This window comes from Geotrypetes seraphini, chromosome 3 (genome assembly GCF_902459505.1).
Source record: "Geotrypetes seraphini chromosome 3, aGeoSer1.1, whole genome shotgun sequence".
NCBI classification, from domain to species: domain Eukaryota; kingdom Metazoa; phylum Chordata; class Amphibia; order Gymnophiona; family Dermophiidae; genus Geotrypetes; species Geotrypetes seraphini.
The window spans coordinates 121,379,346-121,400,071 of record NC_047086.1 but is presented as its reverse complement, the minus strand read 5'-3'; the positions used below and the strand labels follow the sequence as shown (position 1 = coordinate 121,400,071).

Genomic DNA, 20,726 nt, shown 5'->3' with positions numbered 1-20,726 from the left:
CACTGTACGCTTCTCAACATTCATTCCTACTAGAACATAGATAACCCCTATGCAAATATGGGACCACAAACTAAAAGTACTAATATATATATATAAATGAAACCCTAAGATTCAAGACTCTGCATGCAGTACAACCCCAGAGAAATAGAAATAAATACATTTCTTCCTGAACAGAGCAAAATATAGACAGCAGATGCAAATTCCCAAAATTGGCACAATTCAATCACTAAATTGAAAATAAAATAATTTTTCCTACCTTTGTTTTCTGGTGATTTTGATTTTCATACTATCTTTCCCAGTTTCTGGCTGCATTTCCTTTTGTCTGTGCTCTTAACTGTGTATCCAGGGTAGAGAGTTGCGTGGGGACAGAAATCCCACCCATCCCCGCTAGGATCCTCTCCGTCCCCACCCGTCCCTGTCAGGATCCTCTCCGTCCCCACCCATTCCCGTAAGGAAGTACTTCCATCCCCGCCCGTCCCCATAAAAAGCAGCAATTACTTCTGACAGGATCATCAATTCCACAGTTTCTTTTGTGTTTGCGCTGCTGTTTTCCTTGTGGAATCTCTTTGGTGGAAGCCTTTTTTTGTTTTCTGTTCAGGTAATTAACTTATAAACCCTCTCTTTTACTAAGGCTGACGTGTCCATTATATTATATGGACGAACCCTGCTTCCAAAGCCTTCCATCCCCGTGGGAGTCCCATTGGCTAGAGGGGGATCCCCGTGGGTTAGGCGGGATTCCCGCGATCCCCGTTCCCATGCAGACCCCTAATCCAGGGCCTCCTTATCCATTTGCTGTTTTTCTCCTCTTCACTTTCTGCCATACATCGATTTTTAGGATTAACTTTTATCATTCAACTTTCTTCCATTTTTCTGCTTTCTTCTCAAAATCTACTTTTCTATGCCTTCCCTTCTATACATGTGTACTATCTCCTCCCTCTTTCTTCTCCCATCTATATAATAAAACCGTAGGCGGCGCATGCGCAGTCTTATCAGCGTGCTTCCATGATCCGTATGTCCGTGGCCGCCAAGACTGCAGCATGCCCCGCGCTTACTACGGCCCCACGCGCAGCTCAGTTCGGCACGGCGGTTTCCCCAGATAGGGGAAGCCGAAAAACTCAATCCCGCCTCATGGTCCTGCCGCCGCTCACGAATTCCCCCCCCCCCAATCCTCCTGCAACAGCCGCTACCGCTCCTGTTCAAAGCGGCCTGCTGAGGTTCGCGGCCGCTGTAACGAACATCGCAGGCCGCTCTCCACATGGTAGCACGTTCCCTCTGACGCAATCGCGTCAGAGGGAACATGCTACCGAGTTGGAGAGCGGCCTGCGAGGTTCGTTACAGCGGCCGCGAACCTCAGCAGGCCGCTTTGAACAGGAGCGGTTGCGGGAGGAGGGGGGGGGGGAGTTTTAACAGGAGGAGTCGCCGAAAAAAACCTTCAGCCGCAGCAGGCCAGCACACGGGAAGGGAAGGGGGAGGGGCCGAACGGAGCAGGGCAGCTCAAGGTAAGAAGGGAATGGGGGGTGGGGGAAAATGTTTCTACTACTCAGCAGGGACCTGGAGGGGAAGGGAAAACCGCTGCTGCTTCTGCAAAGGAAAGTGGTGGTAGGGGAGAGAAGGGAATGGGGGGTGGGTGGGGGAAAATGCTGCTACTACTTCACAGGGATCTGGAGGGGAAGGGAAATATCACAGCTGCTTCTGCAAAATAAAGTGGGGGGGGGAGAGAAGGGAATGGGGGGTGGGGGGAAATGCTGCTACTACTTCACAGGGATCTGGAGGGGAAGGGAAATAGCACTGCTGCTTCTGCAAAGGAAAGTGGGGGGGGAGATAAGGGAATGGGGGGTGGGTGGGGGGAAATGCTGCTACTACTTCTCAGAGATCTGGAGGGGAAGGGAAATATCACAGCTGCTTCTGCAAAATAAAGTGGGGGGGAGAGAAGGGAATGGGGGGTGGGGGAAAATGCTGCTACTGCTTCAGCAAGGACCTGGAGGGAAAGAGAAATACCGCTGATGCTTCTGCAAAGGAAAGTGGGGGGGGGGAGAGAAGGGAATGGGGGGTGGGTGGGGGGAAATGCTGCTACTACTTCACAGGGATCTGGAGGGGAAGGGAAATAGCACTGCTGCTTCTGCAAAGGAAAGTGGGGGGGGGGGGGAGACACAGAAAGAAATACAGACAGACAAAGGAGGCTAGGGAGAGAGACAGACAGAAATAAAGACAGACAGGGGACCAGAGAGACACAGAAATAAAGACAGACAGGCAAAGGGTGCCAGGGAGAGAGAGAAAAAAATTGCAGGAGGGAGAAAGACAGAAAGAAAGGAAGAAAGAAACAGGAGCAGGGAGAGAGACATAAAGAAAGAAAGACAGACAGCCATATATTCTAGCACCCGTTAATGTAACGGGCTTAAACACTAGTCTATCCATAAGAAGCATTTCTTCTTATCGCTTCACTGCCGCACCCATTACTGTGCACCATCTCCTCCCCTTGTCTCCCCTTCCCCTCCATCCCTATGCACCATCTCATCCCTCTCCCATGGTCAGACATCTCTGTCTTCCCCCTTCTCTCCTCATATGTCTGGCATTTTCCCCTTCTCTTTCCCATAGCCTGGAATCTCTCTCTCCTTCCCTCCCTCTTTCCGAGATCTAACATTTCTCTCTTCCCTCCTTCCCTTCCATTCTGTGGTCTGGCATTTCTCTTTCTCTCCTTCCCATTCCAGTGGTCTGACATCTCTCCCTTCTTTGGGTCATCTCTCCTCCCTCCAAGTGTAACATTTCTCCCTCCCTCCGCTCCACCACTATCATGTCCAACAATTCTCCTTCTTTCTTCCTTTCTCCATATACATCATCTCTCTTTCCCTCTCAGGCCACACACCTATGTCCAACAATTCTCCGTTCCTTTTCCCTCCCCCACTGGCAGCATTTCTTTCTCTCCCTTCCCACAACTCCACCTGTGCAGCATCTCTTTTAACCTCCTTCCCTACCTCCCCAGCCCCTACATTTGTCCTTCCCAACCCTCTCCCAGTATACACAGCATCTGTCTTCCCAACCCCCTGAGTATCTGTCCTCCCTTCCTTCCCAACTTCCTACCCCCTGCACCCAGCCTCTCCCTGTCAGGCTCTGCACCAAGCTCCCTTCCCTCCCCCCTCTGTCAGGCACTGTACTGCACCTAGCCCCCCTCTCTTTTCCTCTTTTCCTACCCCCTCCCCAGCCCCTGCATTTGTCCTTCCCAACCCTCTCCCAGTATGTGCAGTATCTGTCCTCCCTTCGTTCCCAACTTTTAACTCCCTACCCCCTGCACCATGCCTCTCCCTATCAGGCCCTCCACCCAGCCCCCTTCCCCAACCCCCTCTGTCAAGCTCTGCACCCAGCCCCCTCCCATCCCTCCCTCCTCATAGAAACATAGAAAGATGACGGCAGAAAAGGGCCATAGCCCATCAATCTGCCCACTCCATTAACCCTCCTCAAACTACCCCCTAAGGGGTCACTCAAAGGTGGCATCACCTCTACACTGCCCTCATAAAGATCCGACGTGGGCATCCCATTTTTTCTTAAAATCTTGTATGCTGCTGGCCACGATCACTTGCTCTGGGAGTTTGTTCCAATGGTCTACCACTCTTTCTGTGAAGAAGTACTTCCTGGTATCCCCATGAAATTTCCCACCCCTAATTCTTAGCGGATGTCCTCTTGTGGCCGACGGACCCTTGAAAGAGAAAATGTTGTCTTCCACCTATAAGCGGCCAGTGATGTACTTAAATGTCTCAATCATGTCTTCCCTCTCCCTACGCTCTTCGAGAGAGTATAGCCACAATCTGTGCAGCCTGTCCTCGTATGAGAAATTCTTAAGCCCCAAGATCATCCTAGTGGCCATGCGCTGAACTGACTCAACTCTCAGTACGTCCTTACGGTAGTGTGGCCTCCAGAATTGCACACAGTACTCCAGATGAGGTCTCACCATGGTTCTGTACAATGGCATTATGACCTCCGTCTTCCAACTAACAAAGCTTCTATGGATACAACCCAGCATTTGTCTAGCCTTGGATGTAGCCTTTTCCACTTGGATGGCTGTTTTCATGTCTCTATTAATGATCACCCCTAAATCCCGCTCTGTTGCCGTCCTAGCCAAGGTCTCGCCGTTCAGTGTGTATGTTCTGCACGGATTATTATTGCCAAGGTGCATGATCTTGCTTTTTTTCGCGTTGAAGCCCAGCTGCCAGGTCGTGGACCAATGTTCCAGTAAAAGCAGGTCTTGCTTCATGCTGTCGGACAAATCATTTTTACTTACAGTGTTACATAGTTTGGCGTTGTCGGCGAACAATGCTATCTTACCTTGAAGCCCCTGCCTCTGTCAAGCACTGCACCTAGCCCCTTTCCCTCCCCCCTTGTCAGGCTTTGCACCCATTCCCCTTCCCCCCCGGAAAGACTCTGCACCCAGTCCCCTTCCCTCCCTCCCCTGTCAGGCTCTTCACCCACAGGATCGGGTTTCTTGTGCTGCATAGCGGCAACAAGCACTGCCCCAGCCCCCTTCCTCCCAACCCCTGTCAGGCTCTTCACCGACAGGAACAGCTTTTGTCTGCTGCTCAGTGGCAACGAGCAGGAGCACGCTATGGTGCGCCTGCTTGGCGCCGAGCGGCTTGTTGACTGGCTACCGTGAATTATCGCAATTCGCAAGAATTCATGGGAGCCAGTCAACAAGCCGCTCAGCGCCGAGCAAGCACGCCAAAGTGCACTCTTGCTCGTTGCTGCTGAGCGGCAGAAGAAACCCGATCCCGCAGGTGAAGAGCCTGACAGGGGAGGGAGGGAGGGAAGGGGGCTGAGGCAGTGCTGATTTTTGGGGAGGCCACGGCCCCTGTGGCTCCCCCCGTTCTGACGCCTATGACTGTATATACTCAAATATAAACCAATCCAAACATATACTGAGGTAACACAACCTTTTTCCCCCCAATAAAGGAAGAAAAAAGGATGACTCAAAACTGGGGGCTCTATGATTCAAGTGCCCTGCTCTGCCAGGCTCTGCACCTTTCCCCCTTCCTCTGCACCCTGTCCCCCCTCTCTCCCAATGCCCTGCAGACCTCCAATGGGCCTGCCGTAACAACTCTCACCTCCCTTCCACCTCCCCGATTAGTAAAACATGTACTTTTAAAATCTCTTGTGATCCAGCCGTGAACTGGGGCAGAAGTGATCTGCCTATGCTCCTGCCCTGTGCAGAGCTGCTATTTGAATGGCTGTTGTGTGCTCCCAAGGTCTCTTGAGGTTGCCATGAGAACTCGTGGCAGCCATTCAGATAGTGGCTCTGGTATGGGGAAGGAGAGTAGGAAGACCACTTCTGATCCATCATGTTTCTATGACCCGGTTCACCGCTGGACCACTAGTGAAGGCAGGAGGGAGGTGCAAGTTGTTAGAGTCTGTTGGGACAGAAGGCAGGAGAGATCCCTCAAGTCCCAGCTAAGTGATGGACCACCAGGAGGCCTGATTCAGGTCTGGGAGGGGGCAGGTGGGCGCTGATCTGAATATAAACTGAGACCCCCATTTTTGGGCCTAAAAATCTTGGTTTATATTCGCGTATATATGGTAGGTTTTATCATTGATGATATGTTGAAACCCTCTGCTCAATGTGCAGAAGTTGCTAAGGAACCAAACAGAATGTTAGAAATTATCAGGAAAAGAACAGAAACGAGAATATTATAATGATTTTCACTCCAAGGTGCAACAACACCTCGAATACTGTGTGTAATTCTGGTCACTACATCGTATAGCGGTATAAGAGAAATAAATTATTATTATTATTATTACATCTCAAAAAAGATATAATGAAATTAGAAAAGATACAGAGAAGGGTGATGAAAATAATAAATGGAATGGGAAGACTTCCCTATGTAGAAAGGCTAAAGTGTCTAGGGTTCTTCAGTTTGGAAAAGACAGCTGAGGGGAGATATGATAGAGATCTATAAAATACTAAGTGAAGTGGGACAGGTAGAGATGAATTGCTTGTTTACTCTTTAAGAAAATACTAGGACAGGGCGGGGGGCATGCCAATGAAGCTACTAAGTAGGGGGGGGGCATGCCAATGAAGCTACTAAGTAGTAGATTTAAAACAAACCAGAAAAAATATTTCTTCACACCCCCCCAAATTCTAGAGTCAGCCTAAAATTAGGTACCTACATAGCTTGAACAGTGTAATGTTCTAACCCCACCCTTAGATGCCCATGAATAATAATAATTGCACAAATATTTCCAATCAAATATTGTTTATTAAAAATTAACAGAATAATCTTGTTTCAAAAGGCATTTGTACAATGGAGACGCATTTACAGTCAGATGTGTAAAATGTACCTTTTTGAATTAAATGGTCTCGAAGAACCTATTCTGGTGCGTTCATTTATACACTTTCGCAATGACCAAATATGACATCACTCCCATCTACCAATCAGCCAGCAGAGGCGGTCCTTAGAATTTTAAACAAAGAAATTCCTTGTAGCTCTTATATCTACCCTGTTTAAAGAAAAGTTTTACAAATTATATATTTGTTCACAGCAATTCCTGAATTTGCATAACACATTATAATATACCCAAGGAAAACTTTCTCTCTCAGTAATTTTTTTAAAAGTTTAAATCAAACCAGTTCTTTGACCCTTTTTTACTCAAATGCTCTATGGTCTGGGCTTTTTCTGTGTGTAAGCCCCCCTTAATGAGAATTCCTAATGTGGGCTAAAGGAGCCCTCCCTTCATATCTACAGACTGAAGAGAGTTTCTATGGTAGGCTAGCTTAAAGGTCATAGTTTCTATGGTAGGCTAGCAGAAAGGTCAAACTGCAGATGTTACTTCTCAAGATTTATCAAGGTTTAAAATATATAATATAGTCTGAAAATTTTATGTTTAAACATACAATCACACACACATAATGAAACATATCCTAACACACATTTTGGAATTCCACATTCACTCAAACGTCACACATCATATTTTAATAATTATTGTTAAGGTACATATAAACTATCTGTATTCAAAAATGTAAAACCCTATATCTTCCCTCCAACTGCCACAAGCCAGACCGAGAGGTCTGGCATTAATTAAAGCCATGAGGTCAAGGCGGGAAATTGCAGTATGTTTTAGACAAAGAAAAGACACAAAGAATACTGAACAGAAAGAGAGATAGAGAGATTAATACCTCCATGTATTACGTATACATATACCTGATTTCTCCTATGGTCTTGCTTAATCCAGCAAAGTACATAAAGAGAATATTATTATGCTTTTTCTTCCTAGTAACCCCTAGTGTTTTTCTGTTAATCTCTAGTTTTTCTGGCCTCGGCTGCAATCCATATTCAAATTTTTTATATCTGTGTACCAAACTTTTCATAGGCTTCTAATTGGGCATAGGTCTTATATTCCACAAATGTATTACTAACTAGATTTACCCAGAATCATATGAAAAGTAGGTGTCTTATATGTAGAAAAAATCTACAAAGTATTCAAATTTTTTTCTTGCACACTATCCATTCCAGTACAGCATGTCACAGTGCCCCTTGGCTGCAGACAACTAGAAAGAGTCTGGAAAAAAAAACAAGAGTTTAGAACACACTAAAACTGCATGGAGATACCAAATTAATCAATACAAAACCAAACTCAAGGAAAAACGAAAAGCCTACTACTCCAATATGATAGGCAAAAAAATCCCAGACACAAAAAAGCTATTTAATCTATTAAAGAACCTCACAGATACCAAACCTCTCCACCCAAGGTATCCACCCACCAACAGCCATCCACCTAGCAGACCATTTCAAAAACAAGATCACCAATATCAGATCTACATTCATCAACACACACACCCATCTAGAAAAGATAACAACAAACCCATCAACTAGCGAAGCCATCGTAGCAGACAGAAGCTGGTCCGATTTCCCAATTCTAGTCTGGTCGGATATGAACCGACTCTACAATAAATACAGCCATGCTTCCAGTGACCTAAATAATTGCCCCACCTACATATTATCAAACGCCTCCACCACATTCAAAACCAACTTCATGCTATGGATTCAAACCACATTGACAGAAGGCCAATTCCCACAGGACCTAGGAGAGATCTTAATCACTCCAATCATAAAGGATCACAAAGGCCCAATAGATAGCCCCTCCAACTACAGACCTATCGCTTCAATACCATTGTACGTTAAAATAATAGAAGGCCTAGTGGCACAATACCTCACCGAATATCTGGAAAAACATAACCTACTCCACCCCTCACAATCAGGATTCCGAACTAACCATAGTACAGAAACACTACTTGTCACATTACTAGATACAGCCCGACAACACATCAGTAAAGGAAAAAAAATGATATTAATACAATTAGACCTCTCCGCAGCATTTGACCTAGTTGACCACACCTTATTACTACAAATTCTCGACGCCATAGGAATCTCAGGCAAGGTCTACAAATGGTTTCAGGGGTTCCTCAAATCTAAAACCTACAGGGTAAAATACAATGATATCAAATCAGAACCATGGACAAATCCCTGCGGAGTTCCACAAGGATCACCTCTCTCACCTACGCTCTTCAACCTCTTTATCTCCTCCCTAGGAGCCACTTTAGATACCCTAGATGTCACATCTTTCAGCTATGCTGATGACATCACCATAATCCTCCCATTCGACCCATCAGAGACCACCACCACAACAAAGCTAGAAACAACCTTAGACACAGTAGAAAAATGGATGATGGATCACAAACTAAAACTAAATTCTGAAAAAACAAAATTCCTTTTGCTCGAAAAAGCCCAAACTCCTACCATCACTGAACTGAAAATCAAAAATACCAAATACCCAATACAACCCGAACTAAAACTCCTAGGAGTTACGATAGACAGATGTTGCACAATGCAGCCCCAAATCAACAAAACAACCCAGAAAGCTTTTCTAACCATGAGAAATCTCCGTAAAATCAGAAAATTCTTTGACCAAGCACAATTTAGACTAATCGTCCAATCCCTAATCGTAGGTCTGCTGGATTATTGCAACTCCCTATATCTTCCTTGTCCAGCCACTATGATAAAACAACTCCAGACCATACAAAACACCGCCCTCAGATTGATCTACTCACTCAAAAAATATGATCACATAACAACTGCCTTCTTAGACTCTCACTGGCTACCCATACAAGCACGAATCCAATTCAAATTCTACTGCCTGATATTCAAAGCATTACACGGCTCTTCCCCCTCCTATCTAAATAACCGCTTAAACCAAATCTCCACCTCAAGACACAGAAGAACCTCGAACCCTTTCGCCTTCCCCCCACTCAAAGGCACACAACGCAAGAAAATGTTTGACAACCTTCTAGCAACACAAGCAGCAAAAATCAACCATTCCATCTCCAATCTTATGACAATATCAGACAACTTCAAAACATTCAGAAAAGAAATCAAAACCCTGCTTTTCAAAAAATTCATCCAAATATCTTAACCCCTCCTCTTTTACCTCCAGAAGATTCACCTACCTTCAGATAACCTTCCCCCAAATTACCCACCTTAACACCTTCCAATTAAACAAATACCATAAATAGATTGTAACCTACCCTCTCTAACTGAATTCCATATGTATTTTTCATATAGTTCTTCACTGTCAGTTTAATTTCCATCCTATAAATTCACATAGAATTTTTCTTTTTTCAACCATCTTTATTTTCTCTTCTTTATTAATTTCCAGGTACTTTAGTTAGATTGTGAGCCTTCGGGACAGTAAGGGAATTTTTTAAGTACCTTCTTACTTCTCATTTATAATCTTAATGTATATTTTCTTCAAACCGCTTAGAACCTAACGGATGTAGCGGTATATAAGAAATAAATTACATTACTTAAGTGATGTTAAACATGATTCTATACAGTGTGCTCCAAATGCCATATTAATTTGTATAGCTTGGATACCAGGAAAACCAGACCAGTCAGTGACCCTAGGAGGACCTCAAGAGATAGATGTGCATATATTGGAGACACAGAGTATGCTAAACTATCTCATGAATATTCATGAAAACTAAATGGGGGCCTCAATGCCATTGTTAGACTTAGACTAGTCTTTTTGAGAAGTACAATCAAACAACCTTTCTCTATGATATTATGAGTTGTTAGAATATAGAATATATCCTGAGTGCATGGCTATTATATTAGCATTTTAATTGGAAGTCTTGTGCTCCTGCACCCCATTACTCAACCTTCTTATCTGTTGGCATTGGTCTGAAGATGTCTGATTCTACTAAATGTTCATGTTGGGGAATACTTCAGTTCTGTTTTTCTCCTTGTAAAATTTGTAGTGTACCTATGAAGGCCATTAAAATTCCTGTGCTCTCAGCTAATAAAACCTGAGTCATTGACTATGTTTCCAGGAAATTAAATAAAGGGAAGGAGAAGTGAGTGTGGCCCACATTAGAGAATCACAATCACAAGAGCAGTCCTTCTAATATTTGCAAATACACCTTTCATTCATTTTAAGCAGATTAGTCAGATATGCCCCCATCAGCCATATTTTACGTGTAAATAGCTGTGTGTATCATTGTTGGCATATAGTCATCATCTGATCTGCCTTTTTTAATTTTTTAATAAATCTTAGTAATTTTTAAATCATATTTTTAAAGTTTTGTTTTGGATAAAAATGCTTGTGCTGTTAACTACAATTACTTCATGAATAAGGAGAACAACCACTTAGCTTTAAACACAGGCACAAAATTTTCTCTGTTTCCGCGGAAACTAGTTTTCTTGTCCTGTCCCTGCGAATCCTTTTCCTGTCCCTGCCCCATTCCTGCAAGCTCATCTGCACAAGCCTCAAACACTTTAAAATCATAAGTGTTCGAGTCTTGTGTGGTTAAAGCAGAGCTTACAGGAATGGGATGGGGAAATTGAGTTCCTACGGGACAAATTTGTCCCTGTGTCATTCTGTAGCCCACATGTCAGACTTTCACATCTTTCCTAGTGTCTCTCCTCTTTTGTTTTTCCCCCCTAAGATTTCTTTTGTCTCTTCCCATTATCATTTCATTAGTTTCCCTTAACCCACTCATTCTTTTTTCTTCTCTTTCCATCCCACTATCCTCTTATCTCCTTTTCTTTCTTTTTTTTCCACTTGAGAATTCCAGATGGAGATGAAAACACACATAGGAGGATATTGTGCAGAGAGAGAAGATAGAAGACAATATGGAGAAGAGATCAGGGAAGAGGTAGAGCAGCAGAATGATACCCACATAAAATTCTTTCCAAGATAATATGTAAAACACACAAATGTGTGCATTCATTAACAAAAGATCATACAGACAAGAATAGTCCCATATCTGTTAACAACTTTGCTGGCTAATTCTCCAGTGGGTAAGCAAACTTAGCAAAGCCACCTATATGAACTGTGACCATGACACCTCTTCTCATGAACAATCTCCCATTCACAAACACCAGCACCACCACTACCCAAGAATTACATTACTTCAAAGACTTCATCTTACAGGTGCTTGCTCATTCCTTTACACATGAATTAATGAAGCTAATCGTCAATGACAATTTTAAACCATTGTTATCCAAAACGATTTTGTATAATCAAATGTTTGAATCAGAGCATACTATTTGGATTTCATGTTTCAATATGTAGAGAGGAGAAAATAGCATAGTAGATGAGGTCTAGCTTTGACCATTTGGTTTTCTGCTTTATCCTTACAAACTGATCCGTATTGCCTGCCAGCCTTTCAGAAAGGGAGAACTTTTCAGAGCCATTTAACTGGGAAAAAGTATTTTGCCCACGTAAATCATGTGGGATCTCTTAGGGGAGGGAGAGATAAAGAAGGATGTGGATGGGCAGACTGGATGGGCCATATGGCCTTTATTTGACATAATTTTCTATGTTTCTATCTGGTGCATCATGGGATGCATCAGGTGGAGCCACTTTACCATAAAAGGAAGAAATGAATGAAGGAGACCATTAGACCACAAGAGGTTGTTTTTGGTTTTTTGCTATTTTTTTAAAGATCCAAAGAAAAGGGGGGGGGAGAAAGTCAGGAAGCAATCCAGGACAGGATAGATGAATTGGAGGGAGAGAAGGGGTGCAACTAGACAACCGCTCCTCTCTATCAAACCTTCTACACTGCCCTGGATCTGTTGAAATGTTTTGTGTGTTTGGAAATGTTGCCTGCGCACAATGTGTGCAAGAAATATATTTATTTATTTTCTTAAGCATGGCCAAGGAATACCCAATGACTGTATTAACATACATTTTAATGCAGTTTGTGATAATGGTTTCCACACAAGTTAACCCTGCGCTTAAACTATTTGAGCACTGCTCAGCCAGCAAAACCTGCGATAAATCTGGGTTAAAGCCGTAGTAATGCTTTGGGCCTCAGCCCCTTAGACTGAACCCTCCAGAGACAGGGAAATACCTAGTGTACACAAATGTAACTCACCTTGAGCTACTATTGAAAGAAGCAAAAGCTAAATCCCCAAAAATAAACCATGTTTGGGAAACTTGTTTGAAATGATCTACAAGGGAAAAAAAGGTTTGCAGAACTTGCTAATTTGTTTTACATGTAATTGATTTCCTTCCCTATTCAAGTAGAAAATCACAACAAATTTCAGAATCAGAAGCTATCAATTAGAGTAGCAGCAGCAGCTTAGACAGCTCCCTTAACGCCAGTGACCTCTGAAAGTGCAGCCAAGTAATTATAGAAGCTTGCTGCATATTTCACAGCTAAGCTTCAATCTGTCCTAGCGAAGCCCACTTTTACAATTAACTGTAACATCCTGGCCATGAGAGGCAAAGCCAGCTTAACCATCAAGTAAACTAGGTATAGCCTAGGGTGGCAGTTTCTTGGGGAGGGGAAGACAACAAAGAGCAGCTGCAGTCAAAGCAAAAGAGACCTTGACAACCATGCAACTCAAAGATGAGAGCATACTTTAACATACAAGAAGGCAATTTTAAGTTTCTGCTTATTAAATTTTTAAATAACCCACTTACCAAGATACATGGCTTTTGGAAACTGCTATCATTATGTACATGTACAGATTCATGCCATACATAAAGAGTGATCATCAAGTTTAATTATCAAAATCTTAGGAGGGTATAGAACTAGGGTCCTGGTAGATGGGGATGGGAACAAGGCTGAAAGATTGCCTAGGACACCTAGTCCCCTTGCAATGGATTTGACCAAAAGCAAAAACAGACTACTACTTCAAAAGGAGCTAAGTATGATTTCTGAAGTGTAGGTAGTAATAATACAAGGAATATTATACAATTTGTATTGGCTAGGATGGAGCTAAAGTCCTAACAGCCCATCTGTCTTTTCCTACATCATCCTGCTCACCTCTTGAAGCACTTTCAAACAAACAAGGATCTCTCCTCCCTTCTTGTAGACCAACAGTTTTCACAGGTTAGCAGTTTAGTTGCTCTTTCTATGCCCTTCAGGATCTTGAAGGTTTCTATCATGTCTCCTCTGAGTCTCCGCTTTTCCAGGGAGAACAGCCCCAGCTTTTTCAGTCTGTCAGTATATGAGAAGTTTTCCATACCCTTTATCAGTTTAGTTGCTCTTCTCTGGACTCCCTCAAGTACTGCCATGTCCTTCTTGAGGTATGGCGACCAGTACTGGACACAGTACTCCAGATGCGGGCGCACCATTGCACGATACAGTGGCAGGATGACTTCCTTCGTCCTGGTCGTGATACCCTTCTTAATGATACCCAACATTTTGTTTGCTTTCCTTGAGGCTGTGGCACACTGTGCCAATGCCTTCAATGTTGTGTCTACCATCACTCCCAGGTCTCTTTCAAGGTTACTTACCCCTAGCAGTGATCCCCCCATTTTGTAGGTGAACATCGGGTTCTTTTTCCCTACATGCATGACCTTGCATTTCCCTATGTTAAAGCTCATTTGCCACTTTTTGGCCCACTCTTCCAGTGTCGTTAGGTCCCTTAAAATAGATTAGAAAGCTTAATCCTATCTTTAAATGACAAAAAAAAAACCCCCAACTCAATTCACCTTACCTTAATGGGAGTTGTAGAAAACTTAACCTTGTGCTATAGGTCTGGATGTTCTTCCTCAGAAATCCCGGTGACCGCAAGACAATCGCACGCCGAACATTTGCACGCCAACGCCACTGAGACCCGACAATTCTTTTATTTATGACGGTTATGAAGGAACCCTGATTTTTGAGGGGGGGCACTACACTTAAAACATTCAATTGCTATTTGTTCCCTCCCCCCTCAAAAAACAGGGTTACTTATAATCCTCAAAAATAAAAAATTGTTGGGTCTCAGTGCGTGCTAGTGCGCAAATGTCCGGTGTGCTGTTGTCACTGGATTCCTCACTATCGCTATTAACTAAAAAAAAACAACTCTCTAACTTCTTGGATATGGGCCCCCACATCATGGATTGATTTGTGTGCTTCCGGCGGCTCTTCATCAGCCCGGGGAATCGCCATCCTCCAGTCAGCCCAAGCCACCTCATCTGTTTACATATTTAACTTCAGTTTCACGCGGCAGGTAAGATCGGCAATGCGGCCCCTCCCCATCCCCCCTATCGACGGAAAGTAAAAAAAATGTTTTTTTAAAAAAATTTGCTCTCCTTCAGTGGGCCCAAGGCATGTGTCTACTGATACTAACAAGTGGAGACTGACTCGGGACACGGCGTTCTCTACCTCAAAGAACTCGTGGTCCTTATGGAAGCGCATTTTACGGGGAGAGAAGTGAAAGACGGGATACTCAATGCTCTCCTCTGGGGCAGCCAACACCAGAGGCACTGGCAACTTCCCCAGAAAGTGATGCGGTATGATAGAGGCTAGGCGGGAGAATGCAAAGAGGTCCCGCTGCATAGCGCTCCAACACCAAGGTAAAAATTATCGTGGCGGGAGCGACCCATTCCTCCAATCAAAATCTGCCCCTCACTGCTGCTGCTCTTCCTATTGGCTGAACTGACCGCAGACTTACCTCCACTGCTTCCTGCCCCCAGCTGTGCCGGCCGCTTGACAAGGACAACCAGCTGGAGCCTTATAGACCCCGAAGCAGGGAACTTGTTTGTGTTGCAGTTGCAAAGGCAATGTGGGAGAGACGCCCTGAGGGAAGGGGACATAGCATAAGAAAATGCCGACACGGAACTTTTTTTCCCCCCAAAATATTGCTTACTCAGAATGTTACTCACTGAAGAAAAACAGCCGGGCGGTCACCTAAATTAGCTGGTAGAGCGCCTGGCTAAAAGGCGCTAGGGAGAACACTGTTCAGGGCTCTTAGGTCTAGGATGGCAACAAAATCCCCTGTTTGGGCATGAGGAAATATTTGGAACAGAATTCCTTCCCTCCTCCCCTGGTAGAATGACTACATGGGCCTCTAAAAGATAAGAGTTCTTCTGTGAGCACTTTCTGATGCTGAGCTGAGCTTCAACACTCCTGGTGGACAATTTGGAGGGTGTTGAAGCATGTACCAGTCTGAGTTTACAAGGGGTCCACTTTTTTGGATTAAAAAAAAAAATCAACACAAGACTGATGTGCTAAGAGACCATTCATGAGGTTGAAAAAGCCTGCTCAACTTGTCTGTTAACACATTCTGCTTCCTGGCCAAGTAAACCGCCCTGAAAAGAATCCCACAAGCAATGGCACAATTCCAAATCTCAACTGCATACAGACAAAGGGGATATGATCCTGTGCCTCCTTGTATGTTCAAATAGATGACCCAGTTGTCCATATGGATGAGTACTACCTGTTGAAGGAGGTAGTCCTGAAATGTTTTGAGAGCATTCCCCATCACTTGCAGCACTAGAAGATTAATAAAGAGGGTCTGTTCATGATGAGACTACACTCCCTAAGTGTGGAAACTGTCTAGATGAGCTCTCCAGTCTAGTATCAAAGCATCTATGGTTGGGGAAGAGAAGGCTGAGCGGATATATGATAGGTCTACAAAAACCTGAATGGAGTGGAGTGTGTAAAACATGAATCGATTACTCTTTCAAAAAATACAGACTAGCGGACACTCCAGGTAGTTACAGTACATAGTAGAACATAAGAGCATAAGAATAGCCTTACTGGGTCAGAATAAAAGTCCATCAAGTCCAGTAGCCCGTTCTCAAGGTGGCCAATCGTCACTAGTACCTGTCCAAAACCCAAGGAGTACACATTCCATGCTACTGATCCAGGGTAAGCAGTGGCTTGCCCCATGTCTTTAGCACAGTCCAAATCTCTTCCTGGAGAGTCGGCTTCTGCACCGGAAGAGACATTGGCATGGAAGCAATCTGCAGCACATATTGTCTGGGCGTGAGTGACCACAATGTTGAGGCATGCCTGGGATCTACATGATCTACAGCAATGGAACCGATGTATGGTGTGTTGATACTTACTATGTGTAGAGGAGGTGGATGCCTGCGACAACCCTGTGCCTTGCCTAGAAGGAGGACAAAGCCATTGCTAACAAACTGAACACATTTTTTTGCGTCTGTATTTACTAAAGAGGATATATCCCAGTGGTCTCAAACTCAAACCCTTTGCAGGACCACATTTTGGATTTGTAGGTACTTGGAGGGCCTCAGAAAAAAATAGTTAATGTCTTATTAAAGAAATGACAATTTTGCATGAGGCAAAACTCTTTATAGTTTATAAATCTTTCCTTTTGGCTAAGTCTTAATAATGATATTATACTTTATAGCTAAAGAGACATATGATCAAGAAACTGTTTTATTTTACTTTTGTGATTATGATAAACATACTAAGGGCCTCAAAATAGTACCTGGTGGGCCACATGTGGCCCCTGGGCTGTGGGTTTGAGGCCACTGATATATCCAATATACCAGAAGCCAACAGACTATACACAAGAAATGAAGACGGGAAGCTGACAAGGTTGACGGTGTCTAGAAGAGGTATGCAGACAGATTGATAGGCTTAAAAATGATAAATCCCCGAGGACCGGATGGCATCTACCTGAGGGAAATCAAGGAACTGAAAGGGGTTAAAACTGAACTGCTGCCAATCTGTTGATCAAATCAGGAAAGATTTGGGTTCATTGAAACAATTAAGGATTTGCAGGTCAAAATTTATGTTGGAGGGAGAAACAAGATGGCGGCGGCGTGTTAGCAGCTAGTGTAAGTGCTCCGTCTTCCCTTTTGCTTCAACTGTTTTCCCCCGGATCCCGACTTTGTTTCTGCTTTGGGACCAATGCCTCACAGCAAATGCAAGGGCGTTATCTGGCTGGACCTTTCCACAGCCGGGCAAACGCAGATGGACCGCCTCCTGACGAGCTCACCAGCTGTACTAGGAGGGGGAGTCCCTGCTGTAGCTCTGGTGGAAGGAGACGCCGGAGCCATGGGGTTTGAGACATCGATCTCCCCCCCAGCAGCACGATCACCGCCGAACCCGGCAATGGAAGGCGTGGGCAATCTGAGCTCCGAAAAACCGATAAGCCTGATGAACTCGCACGGGGGAAGGCACCAGACAAACCAGGATGCCGAATCAACTACCTATCAAGGAGCAGAAGCTGCTGACTCCTCACAGATGGCAACAAATCAAAAGATATGGAGAGTGCTCCAGAAGTTGGAAGCTGCTTCTACAAAATCTGCAGGAGATATGCTGAATGTTGTGAGTAAATTGGATGACTTGACTATTTCAATTCAAAACATTAAGACAGAAATTAATACAAAATTTGAAAAAATTGAAAAAGAGATTTTCTCATTTTAAAATGTTTCTTCAACAGTGGTAAAAGATAGACTTTTTCTACAGAAGAAAATTGGAGAATTATAACAGGCCCCTTAATTTGCGTATATTGAATTTTCCTAAACTTGCTTTCGCTACACCAATTGAAACTTTTAAAAAAATACTTAAGAATTTGAAATTCTCCTCTGAACTTTTGCCACCTGTAAACAAAATCTATTACCTGCCTAGGAATTTAGAAAAGTTGCCTCTTAATCAAATTGATAATCCTCAACCAATGGACTTAAATAACATAACAGGTATACTAGAAAGCTCCCAGGAAGAAACTGAATACCGCGGAACATTGATAATTTCCCTTGTGTTTGAACAGGACTTGAACGCAATCATGAACGCTTTCTTTCAATCCTCACAGAATCTTTTCATGGGTCAAAAAATATGGATATACCCAGATGTAACAAAGACTACTCAAGACCGTAGGAAGTTGTTTTTAGCTATGCGAGATGAAGCTACATTTCTACTTAGTTATCCCTGTAAATGCCTTTTAAGATATACTGGGACTAAGAACATCTTTTTTGCACCAGAACAGCTTCGACACTTCTTGGACACAAAGAAAGTTATTAATTAATTAATGTGCTGCAGAAATTTGGGCTATATGTCATGTTAAGCCTTTGCCTCAGATTTATTATGTGATTTGTTTAAATCAATGGAGACCTCCTTGTCTCATTTATTTCTTGTTTCTCACTATTTTCAATTGAGGTCTAAGAAGGAGATTTAATAATTGTTTAGAAAATGATTAAGGGTTTTCCCTTTTTCAGCTTTTCTTTATATAGTTTTTTCTTTTTGATATTTTGTGGTTAAATTAATTGTTTTCCTTGGTTGTTTAAAATGATACTCCGTATTGCTGTAACAAGTGGATTCTTGTATATTTGGTTTGAAAAATTATAAATAAAAAAAATAAAAAATCAGGAAAGATTCTGGAAGATTGGAAAGTGGCAAATGTTACGCCGATCTTCAAGAAGGGTTTGAGAGGAGATCCGGGAAACTAAAGACCAGTGAATCTGACTTCGGTACCGGGAAAGATGGTAGAGGCTTCAATAAAAGACCGCATCGATCACCTTGACGGACACAAACTGATGAGGACCAGCCAGCACGGCTTCAGCAAAGGAAGAACTTGCTTGACAAACTTACTGCACTTCTTTGAAGGAGTAAATAGGCAGATAGACAAGGGTGACCCAGTCGACATCGTATATCTAGATTTTCAGAAGGCGTTCGACAAGGTCCCACATGAACGTCTACTTTGAAAAATTGCAAGCCATGAAACTGAGGGTGATATACTCACGTGGATTAAAAACTGGTTGGAAACAGAGAGTACACAATAGGAATCTACTTATGTAGCTATAGGTAACAAGTGTAGATTAGAATACATTTTATTTTGATTTCATATATTTGAAATCTGAAGAAAGTCTGATAAGACTACATCTGGTGTTTGACCTCTGACCTTAAGCAACTTTTTTCTACTCTGTGAAACTCTGATGGGAGGGGGAGTTAACTGCTTCTTCCATCTTTCTCTGTTTAGTTTTAGTGAGACAGATGATTTTCTCAGTACAGAGATGGCACGCTGATTTTAACAGGAAAGGATTTAAAAGCTGAGTAGTCTTTGTGAGTACATTACAATATCTGTCTATGTATTTCTTCTTTTTATAAAATATGTAAGCTTAATGTGAGAATGTAACTTTTTAGGTATAAGAATGTAATTTTAGGAATGCTTTTGTGACATGCCCATATGAAGCTAGCCTTATATGGAAACAAACAATTTGGACTAGTCAGATTGTAGTGAAGGAATGTCGTCACAGGATATATATGGATGTGTAACTGGTAAAACGTTGGAATTTGTTACGAGCAAGGCCAGCTTTTGGCTTCTGTAATAATTCTCATGATGCAATAACCTTATGATTATTCATATATGATAATGAATAAATAATAATTTTGATTTTATAAAAAAATTTGCATCATTTTCATTATTCATTTTTACAACCCTAGAGTAGCTACGAGTACGCTTGTGTGCAATTATCCTGCTCAGAGGATGGGCTGAAGAGGGCGTCAATGGCTGGAAGGGTTTAGATGGGATGGAGTAGGTTTTAACGGAGATTTTGGCAGTTGGAACCCAAGCACAGTACCGGGTAGAGCTTTGGATTCTTGCCCAGAAATAGCTAAGAAGAAAAAATTTAAATTGAATCAGGTTGGGCAGACTGGATGGACCATTCAGGTCTTTATCTGCCATAATCTACTATGTTACTATGTTAAAGTTAAAAGGGAATAGATTCAGTACAAACGTAAGAAAGTTCTTCTTCACCCAGAAAGTGGTAGAAATCTGGAACGCTCTTCCAGAGGCTGTTATAGGGGAAAGCACTCTTCAAGGATTCAAGAAAAGGTTGGATAAGTTCCTGTTGGACCAGAACATACGCAGGCTAGACTCAAATAGGACACTGATCTTTGACCTAAGGGCTGCCGCATGAGCGGACTGCTAAGCACGATGGACCACTGGTCTGACCCAGCAGTGGCAAATCTTATGTTCTTTCTTATGAATCTTTATGTTTTTTACCTTTCTTACATACTACCGCCCCCAATGGGTAAGGCATGGAGGAAGGCAACATTAAGTCTTCCCTTTAGAGAGAACTCAATGCTCTCTCTAAGTCTTCAGTGCACACAGTGTCGATACCAATGCCAGTTGATACAGACTGAGCATCGGGTCCTGAATCTCTTGCTATGCTCGATGCCGAACCAAAATGTCACACCGAAGTTGTCGGGCTTTAAGTGTCCTCTTTTGCTTATGCAGAGGTAGAACAAAAAGCAGATCAAACAAGTATATGGAACATAGTAACGTGTTTCACCTGAGAGCTGCATCAAACCAATATTTATAACAATAAAATCATACAAGTCATATACTTAAATAGTTAAAACATTTGAATGCTTACATAAAACAGAATAGACGATATATAAAAACAAACAATTCATGAATAGTTTATTAGTTATATTCCGCTTTTAAACAAGGCGAATTACAACCTAGAGAGGAAAAACAGGTATGTACTCTGTG

General features: G+C 43.0%; 1 protein-coding gene across 3 annotated transcripts in view; it reads right to left on the bottom strand.

Moving 5' to 3' along the window:
- Nucleotides 1–20,726, bottom strand: part of PAQR8 (progestin and adipoQ receptor family member 8) — a 53,951-nt gene that overhangs the window by 15,458 nt on the left and 17,767 nt on the right. For 2 of the 3 annotated variants that reach the window (XM_033936391.1, XM_033936392.1), the window contains exon 2: nucleotides 6,322–6,480. The exons of the other annotated variant lie outside the window; for it this stretch is intronic. The gene's annotated coding sequence lies outside the window, so the exon portion shown is untranslated. The remainder of the gene's footprint in view (nucleotides 1–6,321; nucleotides 6,481–20,726) is intronic. 3 annotated transcript variants of the gene reach the window in all.